The sequence below is a fragment of the Salmo salar genome, chromosome 20 (genome assembly GCF_965601325.2).
Source record: "Salmo salar chromosome 20, fSalSal1, whole genome shotgun sequence".
Taxonomy (NCBI): Eukaryota; Metazoa; Chordata; class Actinopteri; order Salmoniformes; family Salmonidae; genus Salmo; species Salmo salar.
This window is the reverse complement of record NC_138310.1, coordinates 33,055,118-33,067,216: the sequence shown is the minus strand read 5'-3', so window position 1 is coordinate 33,067,216 and position 12,099 is coordinate 33,055,118. Positions and strand designations below refer to the sequence as shown.

At 42.8% G+C, this 12,099-nt stretch overlaps 1 protein-coding gene across 21 annotated transcripts in view; it reads right to left on the bottom strand.

Moving 5' to 3' along the window:
- Positions 1-12,099, bottom strand: part of LOC106580487 (splicing regulator ARVCF) — a 371,259-nt gene that overhangs the window by 258,371 nt on the left and 100,789 nt on the right. The window lies entirely within an intron of this gene.

Below are 12,099 nucleotides of genomic sequence, written 5' to 3'. Positions count from 1 at the left end.
GCTGAAACTCTTGAAATATGAAAGCTATTAAAAAAAGGTAAATGTAATAGAAACAGCAGATGTTTTTCTGATACTACTGAAGTTACATGCAGGTAAAAAAAAACGAGATCATCCTTTCCCTGCATCAGTATGTTACAAGATGGGTCATCTCTTCATGTACAATTTGACAACTGATAGGCCTAATATTGTCACTCATCAGATTATTGTCTATAGGCTAACAGTGGCGAACTTAGGCATAGGCGACATGGGCAGCCGCCGGGGAGCCCGCAACAAAAAAATTGGAATGGTGACATTTGCGCGATCGGTTTTCTATCGCTCATTTGCACGACATGTCGATGATATGTCACCGTGTGGGACTGTGGGTCAATTAAATCAAATCAAATTGTATTCGGCACAGGCACCAAATACAACAGGTATACAACCTTACAGTGAAATGCTTACTTACGAGCCCCTAACCAACAATGCAGTTTAAAAAAAATACAAATAAGAATAAATAAAAGTAACAAGTAATTAAAGAGCAGCAGTAAAATAACAATAGCGAGACTATATACAAGGGGGTACCGATACAGAGTTAATGTGAGGGAGCACCGGTTAGTTGAGGTAATATGTACATGTACGTAGAGTTATTAAAGTGTCTATGCATAGATAATAACAACAGAGAGTAGCAACGGGGGGCAATGCAAATAGTCTGGGTGGCCATTTGATTAGATGTTCAGGAGTCTTATGGCTTGGGGGTAGAATCTGTTTAGAAGCCTCTTGGACTTAGACATGGCACTCCGGTACTGCTTGCCATGCGGTAGCAGACAGAACAGTCTATGACTTGGGTGGCTGGAGTCTTTGACAATTTACTGGGCCTTCCTCTGACACCGCCTGGTATAGAGGTCCTGGATGGCAGAAAGCTTGGCCCCAGTGCTGTACTGGGCCATACGCACTACCCTCTGTAGTGCCTTGCGGTCGGAGGCCGAGCAGTTGCCATTCCAGGCAGTGATGCAACCAGTCAGGATGCTCTCGATGGTGCAGCTGTAGAACCTTTTGAGGATCTGAGGACTCATGCCAAATCTTTTCAGTCTCCTGAGGGTGAATAGGTTTTGTCGTGCCCTCTTCACGACTGTCTTGATGTGCTTGGACCATGTTAGTTTGTTGGTGATGTGGACACCAAGGAACTTGAAGCTCACAACCTGCTCCACTACAGCCCTGTCGATGAGAATTGGGGCGTGCTCGGGCCTCCTTTTCCTGTAGTCCACAATCATCTCCTTTGTCTTGATCACATTGAGGGAGAGGTTGTTGTCCTGGCACCACACAGCCAGGTCTCTGACCTCCTCCCTATAGGCTGTCTCGTTGTTGACGGTGATCAGGCCTACCACTGTTGTGTCATTGGCCATAACCAACCTTTCAAAGCACTTCATGGCTACAGATGTGAGTGCTACGGGTCGGTAGTCATTTAGGCAGGTTACCTTAGTGTTCTTGGGCACAGGGACTATGGTGGTCTGCTTGAAACATGTTGGTATTACAGACTCGGTTAGGGAGAGGTTGAAAATGTCAGTGAAGATGCTTGCCAGTTGGTCAGCGCATGCTCGCAGTACACGTCCTGGTAATCCGTCTGGCCCTGTGGCCTTGTGAATGTTGACCTGTTTAAAGGTCTTACTCGCATTGGCTGTGGAGAGTGCGATCACACAGTCTTCCTGAACAGCTGTTGCTCTCATGCATGTTTCAGGTGTTATTTGCCTCGAAATGACCATTGAAGTAGTTTAGCTTGTTTGGTAGTCTCGTGTCACTGGGCAGCTCTCAGCTGTGCTTCCCTTTGTAATCTGTAATGGTTTGCAAGCACTGCCACATCCGACGAGCATCAGAGCCGGTGTAGTACGATTCGATCTTAGTCTTGTATTGACACTTTGCCTGTTTGATGGTTTGTCGGAGGGCATAGCGGGATTTCTTATAAACTTCTGGGTTAGAGTGCCGCTCCTTGAAAGCGGCAGCTCTAGCCTTTAGCTCAGTGTGGATGTTGCCTGTAATCCATGGCTTCTGGTTGGGGTATGTACATACGGTCACTGTGGGGATGACGTCATCGATGCACTTATTGATGAACCCAATGACTGATGTGGTGTACTCCTCAATGCCATCGGAGGAATCCTGGAACATATTCCAGTCTGTGCCATCAAAACAGTCCGGTAGCTTATCTGACCACTTTTTTATTGATCGAGTCAATGGTGCTTCCTGCTTTAATTTTTGCTTGTAAGCAGGAATCAGGAAGATAGAATTTTGGTCAGATTTGCCAAATGGAGGGCGAGAGAGAGCTTTGTATGCATCTCTGTGTGTGGAGTAAAGGTGGACCAGAGTTTTTCCCCCTCTGGTTGCACATTTAACACGCTGATAGAAATTTAGTAAAACAAATTTAAGTTTCCCTGCATTAAAGTCCCCGGCTTCTAGCAGCGCCGCCTCTGGGTGAGCGTTTTCCTGTTTGCTTATGGTGGAATGCAGCTCATTCAGTGCGGTCTTAGTGCCAGCATCAGTCTGTGGTGGTATGTAGACAGCTACAAAAAATACAGATGAAAACTCTCTAGGTGTGATCTACAGCTTATCATGAGATACTCTACCTCAGGCGAGCAAAACCTCAAGACTTCCTTAGATATCGTGCACCAGCTGTTATTTACAAAAATACATAGTCCGCCACCCCTTGTCTTACCAGACGCCGCTGTTCTGTCCTGTCAATATAGACTCCCCACTGGAAGCCCAAGGCAGGGGAAGCGGGGGAATCTATCAAATAGCGCACCTCTAACTTTGTACAGTACTAATGCAAAACAAATGCTACCAAATAAACCACAATTCATTCATAATAACTGTGAATATTGTCACAGGCCGGCTCATAGCCTGTGGCAAAAATGAGGACATCAACAACCGGTATAGGCCAATTCAAAAAGTTATTTATTATAAAACAAAACTATTCATTCTAAACAAAGAAAAAGGAATGAGGTGTGGAAATGTCATAATGTAGGGTGTATGTAGGGTGCATGGATGCGTGAATATGTGTGTGTAAACATGACTGAGTGGAAACTAAATAAACCAACAAAGGAACAAACAAAGCAGGATCATACCTGGAGGAGCAGGGAGAGAGAGAGAGCAAGCGAGAGAGAGAGAGGTTAGTGGAGCAGTTTGTTAAATACCCTGAGCCCAGGTGGCTCCAATCACACCAGCTCCAATCACTAACGACCCCCCTCTGCCTGCAGGAGGAACCGCCCCTGCACTGCAGAGGAGGAGCCGTGACACCCCCCTCCTTAAAATGAGGGTCCCACCCTCAATTCAAATTACGACCCAACATTTTTAACATAATCCAAATTCCCCCCCCAAAAAAACAAATACCAGTCTCGGCTCCTAGTAGTAGCCCCGTGTCCCCTAGCTGACTGTCCGTCTTCAAACTCAGCAGCCCTGGTACCTGGGGAGCAAATTAAGAGGAAAGAGGCGCAGACCCCCTGCAGGGGTCAGCAGAGAGAAAATATAAACTAGGCAAAAGGAGCACGGGACAGAGCATCAGCAATGATAGTATCCTTACCCCTAATGTGTCTAATATCCAGGTTGAATGGTTGCAAGAACAAAGCCCAACGCATCAGGCGCTGGTTGGGATTTTGCAGGGACTTCAGAAAAGTAAGTGGGTTGTGGTCCGTGAACACAGTTAAAGGGGTTAAACCAGAACCAACATAGACCTCGAAGTGCTGTAAAGCCCAAATGAGACCTAAAGCCTCCTTTTCAATTACAGAATAGTTTCTGATACTTCTTAAATTTCCGGGAAAAGAAACTGACTGGACACTCAACATTGTCATCATTTTCCTGGAGAAGCACAGCCCCAGCACCGATTTGACTGGCGTCTACCTGCAATTTGAAAGGTTTCTCAAAATTTGGTGCTACCAACACGGGTGCCAAACACAAAAGAGCCTTAACTGCATCAAATGCCTCTTGACACTGGGTGGACCAGAGAAATTCAGCCTTGGCATTCAACAGATTGGTCAGGGGGGACACTACTACCGCAAAGTTTTTACAAAAAGCACGGTAGTACCGCGCCATTCCCAGGAAGCGCATCAGTTCTTTCTTTGTGGAGGGCTGTGGGAACTGCTTCACAGCCTGAACCTTGGCTTCCACGGGACAGACAACACCCTGACCAACAACCTTGCCTAGGTATGTGACTGTAGCTTTGGCAAACTCACACTTGGCCAAATTGATAGTCAACCTGGCCCACACCAGTCTTTCGAACAGGGCTCGCACTCTACAGACATACTCCTCCCAGGAGTCTGAGTAGACGACCACGTCGTCCAATTGCAGTCTCTTCTCCTCAGATTCACAATAAAATCTCTGTTTGATAGACATCGGAGATTCTGAGCCTATGTCATGCTCAATTAAGTGGGTTTTCGATAGAGCGTCAGAAAACAAAACAGGGTAGCTTCTAATAAGAGCTACCAAATCATCACGTTTCTCAGAGTCTAAATGATCTACCAAAACCCCAAGGTTTTGCAAAGTCTGGGAGTTTTTCAACCGACCTTGTAAGACCTCATCCAAAACCCTAACTACCTCCTCTCCCCCCTCCACAAAGTTAAAGCCACAAGATGCAGTGACTGGAGCAGCAGTCAACACTGACCTCACCGCTGGAGTGCCTTCCACTTTGCTTCGATCACGGGAGTGATAACATTTTAACAGGTTCACATGTCATAATTTAGAGGACTTCCTATGACCAGGAGTTTCAATCAGATAGTTCAAATCTGACACTTTGCGCAACACAGTGAAAGGACCACAATATTTTGCCTGAAAAGGTGAACTTACAAGAGGCAAAAGAGCAAGTACACGATCACCGGGACTAAACTCACGCAGCTCAGCCTGTCCGTCATATTTCAGTTTCATTTTCTGTTGAGAACATTTTAGTTTTTCTTTCGCCAGTTCACCAGCCCTATACAACTTGAACCTAAAACCATTTACATAGTCAATAAGGTTCCGAGGTGGTTCCTCAGGCAAACAACCATCCTGCAGTACTGCTAAAGGCCCACGCATCTTATGACCAAACACTAAGTCATTTGGGCTAAACCCAGTGCTTTCCTGCACTACTTCACGAGCAGCTAGTAACAACCAAGGTAACCCCTCCTCCCAATCTGCAGACAGTTCTGTACAGTATTCACGAAGCAAGGATTTTAAAGTTTGATGAAAACGTTCCAAAGCTCCCCGACTCTGAGCATGGTACGCAGTAGACTTATTGTGTTTAAGCTGTTTGAAAACCTGAGCAAATAAATGGGAGGTAAAGTTAGATCCCTGATCTGACTGGATGATTTTTGAAATCCCAAATGTTGAAATAAATTGAGTTAATGCTTTAACTACTGATTTTGAAGTTATGGTACGGAAGGGAAAAGCTGCCAGATATCTAGTTGCTTGACACATAACAGTTAATAAGTAGCTATGACCTGACTTGGACCATGGTAACGGCCCAACACAATCGATAATAAGATGCTCAAAAGGTTGCCCTACGGCTGGTATTGGATACAAAGGTGCTGGCTTTACAACCTGGTTTGGCTTGCTTGTGCGCTGACACGTATCACAAGTTTTAATAAACTGAGATACATCCCGCTTTAAACGTGGCCAGAAAAAAATAACGGAGTATGCGATCATAAGTTTTACGAACACCCATATGACCTGCCACATCACCATGTGAAGTTCGCAACACTTTATTTCGCAAAGTAGTAGGTACAACTATTTGAAAGACTGGTTCTCCTAGACCCTGATCATAGTGTGGAACCCATTTCCTAACTAACAGCCCATCAAGAAGAAAGTAACACTGAGCACTATTCCTCACCACTGAATCAGGAACAACTTTCTCAAACAGATCAGCCAAGGTAGTATCAGCCTTTTGCTCAGCTATCAATGAATCTCTAGAACTAGTCAACTGTTCTGTCTGGAGTTTGACTGGCAACTCAAGACTTTCTGGCTTACTCAACCTTATTACGAGAGGCAGCGCGGGTAACAGCACAAACTGGAAATATCTCAGGAGATACACAGTTGCTATCTGGAGATACCCTTGCTGGGGACACTGAAGGTTGCTTCGTAAAGATGTTTACTTTTCCATCTGCCCACACCTTATTACCTGCCAAATCATTCCCCAAAATCATGTGGACTCCCTCTACTGGCAACTGGGGTCTAACCCCAACATCTACATCACCCTCTACCAGACCACATTTTAGGGTAACTTCATGTAAAGGAGAAGAGAATGGAACTAAACCCATACCACGTACCATTACACATCTACCAGTATCAGACTCCTTAGAGAATGGCAAAACAGATTCCAGAATAAAATAATCTAAAGCTCCAGTGTCTCTTAAGATCTTGATCAAAACATTTTGGTTGCCATCTTTCAGGGACACTACACCATCTGAAATAAAGGCTGAAAAATCACAGTGGGAAGACTGAGAATCAAACTCAACTAGTGGCTGAAAAAACTCACCCTGGTGGTCAGAGGCTGAAACAGGAGCTGCCATCACAGAAGGTTTAACTTGACCTGACTTTTTTTATTTAAGTAGAGGACAACCTTTCTTCCAATGTCCTTCAACTAAACAGTAGCGACAGGTATTAGCATTAACTGGTGCTTTAAGTCCTCCAGACCCAAACTTCTGTTGAGGCCTTTGGAAAGAAGCTCCAAAAAAAGTTGACCTACTATTCCTGGAAGTAAAGTTCTTTTTATGGTTCATGTCACTGTTTGACTCAAATTGCTTTTATGTGTTAGCCTGTACTCATCTGCAAGGACTGCTGCATCACTTGGAGACTTAACTTTACGTTCATTCATGGAGAAGTCTCGTGACCGCGCATTACCAGTCTCACTGTCCCCAGGCTGACCACTCACAAACAGAGCTGTTGTACTTTGCCCAGAGACAGCAGACACCCCATTCCACTTTCTGGCGGCTTTAGAGAGCCAATGGAAGCCTTAGAAAGTGTCACGTTATAGCACAGATGCTGTAATGTCGATAGAGATGCAACAGAAGGACAACAAATTGTCAGACAGGGTACTTCCTGTATGGAATCTTCTCAGGTTTTGGCCTGCCATATGAGTTCTCTTATACTCACAGACACCATTCAAACAGTTTTAGAAACTGTAGAGTGTTTTCTATCCAAATCTACTAATTATATGCATATTCTAGTTTCTGGGCAGGAGTAGTAACCAGATTAAATCGGGTACGTTTTTTATCCGGCCGTGAAAGTACTGCCCCCTATCACAAAGAAGTTAAACAGCTTGGAAAATTTCAGAAAATGATGTCATGGCTTTAGAAGCCTCTGATAGGCTAATTGACATCATTTGAGTCAATTGGAGGTGTACCTGTGGATGTATTTCAAGGCCTACCTTCAAACTCAGTGCCTCTTTGCTTGATATCATGGGAAAATCAAAAGAAATCAGCCAAGACCTCAGAAAACAAATTGTAGACCTCCACAAGTCTGGTTCATCCTTGGGAGCAATTTCCACACGTTTGAAGGTACCATGTTCATCTGTACAAACAATAGTACGCAGGTATTAACACCATGGGACCACGCAGCCGTCATACCGCTCAGGAAGGAGACGCGTTCTGTCTCCTAGAGATGACGCGTTCTGTCTCCTTTCGCACTTTGGTGTGCCAATCAATCCCAGAACAACAGCAAAGGACCTTGTGAAGATGCTGGAGGAAACGGGTACAAAAGTATCTGTATCCACAGTAAAACGAGTCCTATATCGACATAACCTGAAAGGCCGCTCAACAAGGAAAAAGCCACTGCTCCAAAACCGCCATTAAAAAAAGCCAGACTACGGTTTGCAACTGCACATGGGGACAAAGATCGTACTTTTTGGAGAAATGTCCTCTGGTCTGATGAAACAAAAATAGAACTGTTTGGCCATAATGACCATCGTTATGTTTGGAGGAAAAAGGGGGAGGCTTGCAAGCCGAAGAACACCATCCCAACCGTGAAGCATGGGGTGGCAGCATCATGTTGTGGGGGTGCTTTGCTGCAGGAGGGACTGGTGCACTTCACAAAATAGATGGCATCATGAGTAAGGAAATTTACGTGGATATATTGAAGCAACAGCTCAAGACATCAGTCAGGAAGTTAAAGCTTGGTTACAAATGGCTCTTCCAAATGGACCATGACCCCAAGCATACTTCCAAAGTTGTGGCAAAATGGCTTAAGGACAACAAAGTTAAGGTATTGGAGTGGCCATCATAAAAGCCCTGACTTCAATCCTATAGAACATTTGTGGGCAGAACTGAAAAAGCGTGTGCGAGTAAGGAGGCCTACAAACCTGACTCCGTTACACCAGCTCTGTCAGGAGGAATGGGGCAAAATTCACCCAACTTGTGGGAAGCTTGTGGAAGGCCACCCAAAACATTTGACCCAAGTTAAACAATTTAAAGGCAATGCTACCAAATACTAATTGAATGTATGTAAACTTCTGACCCACTGGGAATGTGATGAAAGAAATCAAAGCTGAAATAAATCATTCTCTCTACTATTATTCTACATTTCACATTCTTAAAATAAAGTGGTGATCCTAACTGACCTAAGACAGGGAATTTTTACTAGGATTAAATGTCAGGAATTGTGAAAAACTGAGTTCAATGTATTTGGCTAAGGTGTATGTAAACTTACGACTTCAGCTGTAGTTTCACAGACATATTGCATATTTTTCTGGTTTATGCGAAATTGTTTAAGAATAAATTTAAAACAGTCTGCACACAACCAAGGTGAATTGGGTTAGTCTTGACTCTTGGTTGACAGTGTTGGGGGACGGGTAATGTATTGATGCTCGAGTGCCAAATCAACACAAATTTGTTACTTGTTTTTGATATTTATGAGTCTTATTTTGTATATATTTTTATATTTATATAGTTTTAAATGTTCTGATTATTTATTTGTGTTGTTCCAAATGTTTGAATAAAAATGACAGTGCAAAATGGTGGCTGGTGGGGGGGGGGGGGGGGGGTTCCCCAGGGAGCCATACAAGCTAGAACCACCACTGGTTACACATATTATGTGTGAAATTAGTTTGGGTATAGATCAGGTGTCGTTTCCATGGGCCGACTGTGCAGGCCGACTGGCATCGTTTGTTTCAAGTTCGATAGAGTCGATGATATGGTTTGCGTTATTCTAAAGTCCTACTTCAACATGTAGTATGTTCTTGTTTCCCTGACAGTAAATTTGATTAGTAGTAAAAAAATTGAAAAATAGAGTTATAATAAATAAAACAGTTCCATAACAGCATATTTTTACAAAGTAAAACGTAAAAGAGAATGGTATCAACCCCAAGGCACGCAGTCAAATTATTGTGCTGCTGATAAGTAGGCATAACACATACTCAACATTACACTTTTGTTTTTTTCGAAACTAAATCAACCTCTTCACCCTCCTTATCATTCAGTTAGGCCTAATTTAAATTAGATTGTGAAGTAAGTTGCACAATTATCGCCCATTCATCCATTTGTCATTCATTCAGTGAGGAGAGAGAGATGCATTAGAGCCTGGCTGGGTAACAATGTCCTACAGCACATTGTCTTGGAGCCTGGCTGGGTAACAATGTCCTACAGCACATTGTCTTGGAGCCTGGCTGGGTAACAATGTCCTACAGCACATTGTCTTGGATCCTGGCTGGGTAACAATGTCCTACAGCACATTGTCTTGGAGCTTGGCTGGGTAACAACGTCCTACAGCACATTGTCTTGGAGCCTGGCTTGGTACCACCGTCCTACAGCACATTGTCTTGGAGCCTGGCTGGGTAACAACGTCCTACAGCACATTGTCTTGGAGGGTAAGTTAGCAATATGTGTGACTTTTTTTCTGTTTGTGACAAATGAGCAGTGTAAAATACAAACATTTAGGAAAAGTCAGGGAAGGAGCAGAACATGGCTTTTTTTGGGGGGCATATTTTTATTTACAAAATCAAACGTCAGTGTTAAATACACATGAAAGAATGCACTGTTCTGCTTCAGTTACAACACAATGCTTTGTTTCTAACAAGATGAAAATTCAACCATGAATCAAACTTTTGTGAAGCATTAAGCCTACTCGACACTTAAACATTTCTACTGGCCTGACTTCAGTTGTTACCTCTTTTTATTTGGGGTGAGAAATACAGAAATAGAGTGGTAAATGTTGAAATAGCTCATGTCCCGGCAGCTGGGACATAGAGTGCGTGGCTGACAAATTACTTTCTCACTTTTTTTGCAGACTTTCCGTGCAACTTGGTTGGTATCTTGAGAAAATCGACTAGAATGAACATTCCAAAACAGAAAGGGAAGAGCAGTACACCCACAGCCAACAACGGACATATTATTCTCTGAATACACCACAAGCTTAATTAGTAGTAATTCAAAACCGCTTGTGTGAAAATATTCTAATCAGTTTGATTGTAAATAAAAATCTTATTTTTCCCCATCCACACACAACCAATTAATTAGCATACCAATAGCAACATAAAACATGTAGGAGCGAAATCCTATCGGGACACAATTTGAGGAGGCGACTAGAATATTTGCAATGCTGTTTATGGAGAACAAAGTGTATTGTTTACTACATACACTAGATAATAAATCCTCTATTTCTCTCCTGCCACACTAATGAAGTTAGGTCTTTGTTCTGCATTTTCAAGATCTGCATTATTAGTAGTGATTAGATGTAAGGGATCTGTAATGATTAGAATCATAAAAAAATGAAAAATATTAACAATGTTCAAAAATTAAGTACAGTATTAAAAATAGAATTGCTTCAAATTATATCCAATACATACCCATACAAATGTATGTGTCTCACAGGACCTTAAATAAGTCAAGGGAACAAATTAGACTTTGTAGAGAAGTCGTAAACAGATGTCCATAGATAGACAGCAGGTTAGTGGAGATCTCTGTATTAAAAGACTCTTAGTAGTAAGTAAGACTAAAGATTACCCAAGACCAGTGGTCACCAACCGGTCGATCACGGAATGTTGGTGTTAGGTGCACTTGATTCAGCAGCCCTAGCACCGGGAAGGCAAAGTGTTCCCATTTTGAACCATTTCATGTGTCTGAAGGTAGAACTTCCCCTACCCGGCAGGCCCAGAGAGCAAATCAAGTGCACCTATAGGCATACCGCTGGCCAATCAGATAGCTCAGATCACCGTGTCTGCACAGTTTCCTCAACCATAGACTGTAAAAAGAAGTCTCGAATGCACAGAAAAGTTGATACTGTGAGATTTCAAAACCATGACTAGTGAAAGACTCAACAAATACAGGAAAGCGCTGCTGTTTTCATAAGTAAATTGATGTTTAAGATGTTATTCAGTACTGTCAACACTTTGCACATTCAACACTTTTATAAGCCATAACATATGCGTTCTCCCTACTTCCACTCATGCTACAACCAGCACCGCAACTGCAATGAATGAGTTTAGCAAGTGTTCTGATAAGCTTCTGTTATTATTAACGGCTTGTTTCTTTTTAAATATCATGCAATATTTCACTTTCATAGGAGTAACAACATGAATTGTGAATGAGAACTTGTTCTCAACTTGCCTACCTGGTTAAATAAAGGTGAAATAAAATAAATAAATAAAATAAGGCAGAAATAATGCAATGTGACTTGAGTTTCACCATCAGCTGGAAGACTGTCCCCTTTTCTCAGAGGGAGGGAGAGCGGAGGGACGGTGAGTAGGTGAGAGGCAGCTAATTCTAAATGGTCAGAGAAGAACAACATTGGCAGGGCAATTCAAACATGATAGTGATAGTGTATTGGACCTATAGCCTACTGGCCAAAACCTCATTGCTACAGAACTGTTTTTAATTGGTTAATGTGCATATACTTACGTTTTTTAAGTCACGTAGATCTCTGCTTGCATTTTGACTCAAAGTGATCTTGACTCGGAAAAGGTTGGTGACCGCTGGCCTACTGTAGACTCTCCTCAATACAGAAACTCGAATATGAACATTCAAATGGAACTTTATGTTGAGCAAATACAACCTCCGCATCATCATAATAGAGAAAACATAGAGTAAGCCTCACAAGAGGCTGGTGAGGGGAGGACGGCTCATAATAATGGCTGGAATGGATTAAATGGAGCGCTATCAAACACATGGAAACCAA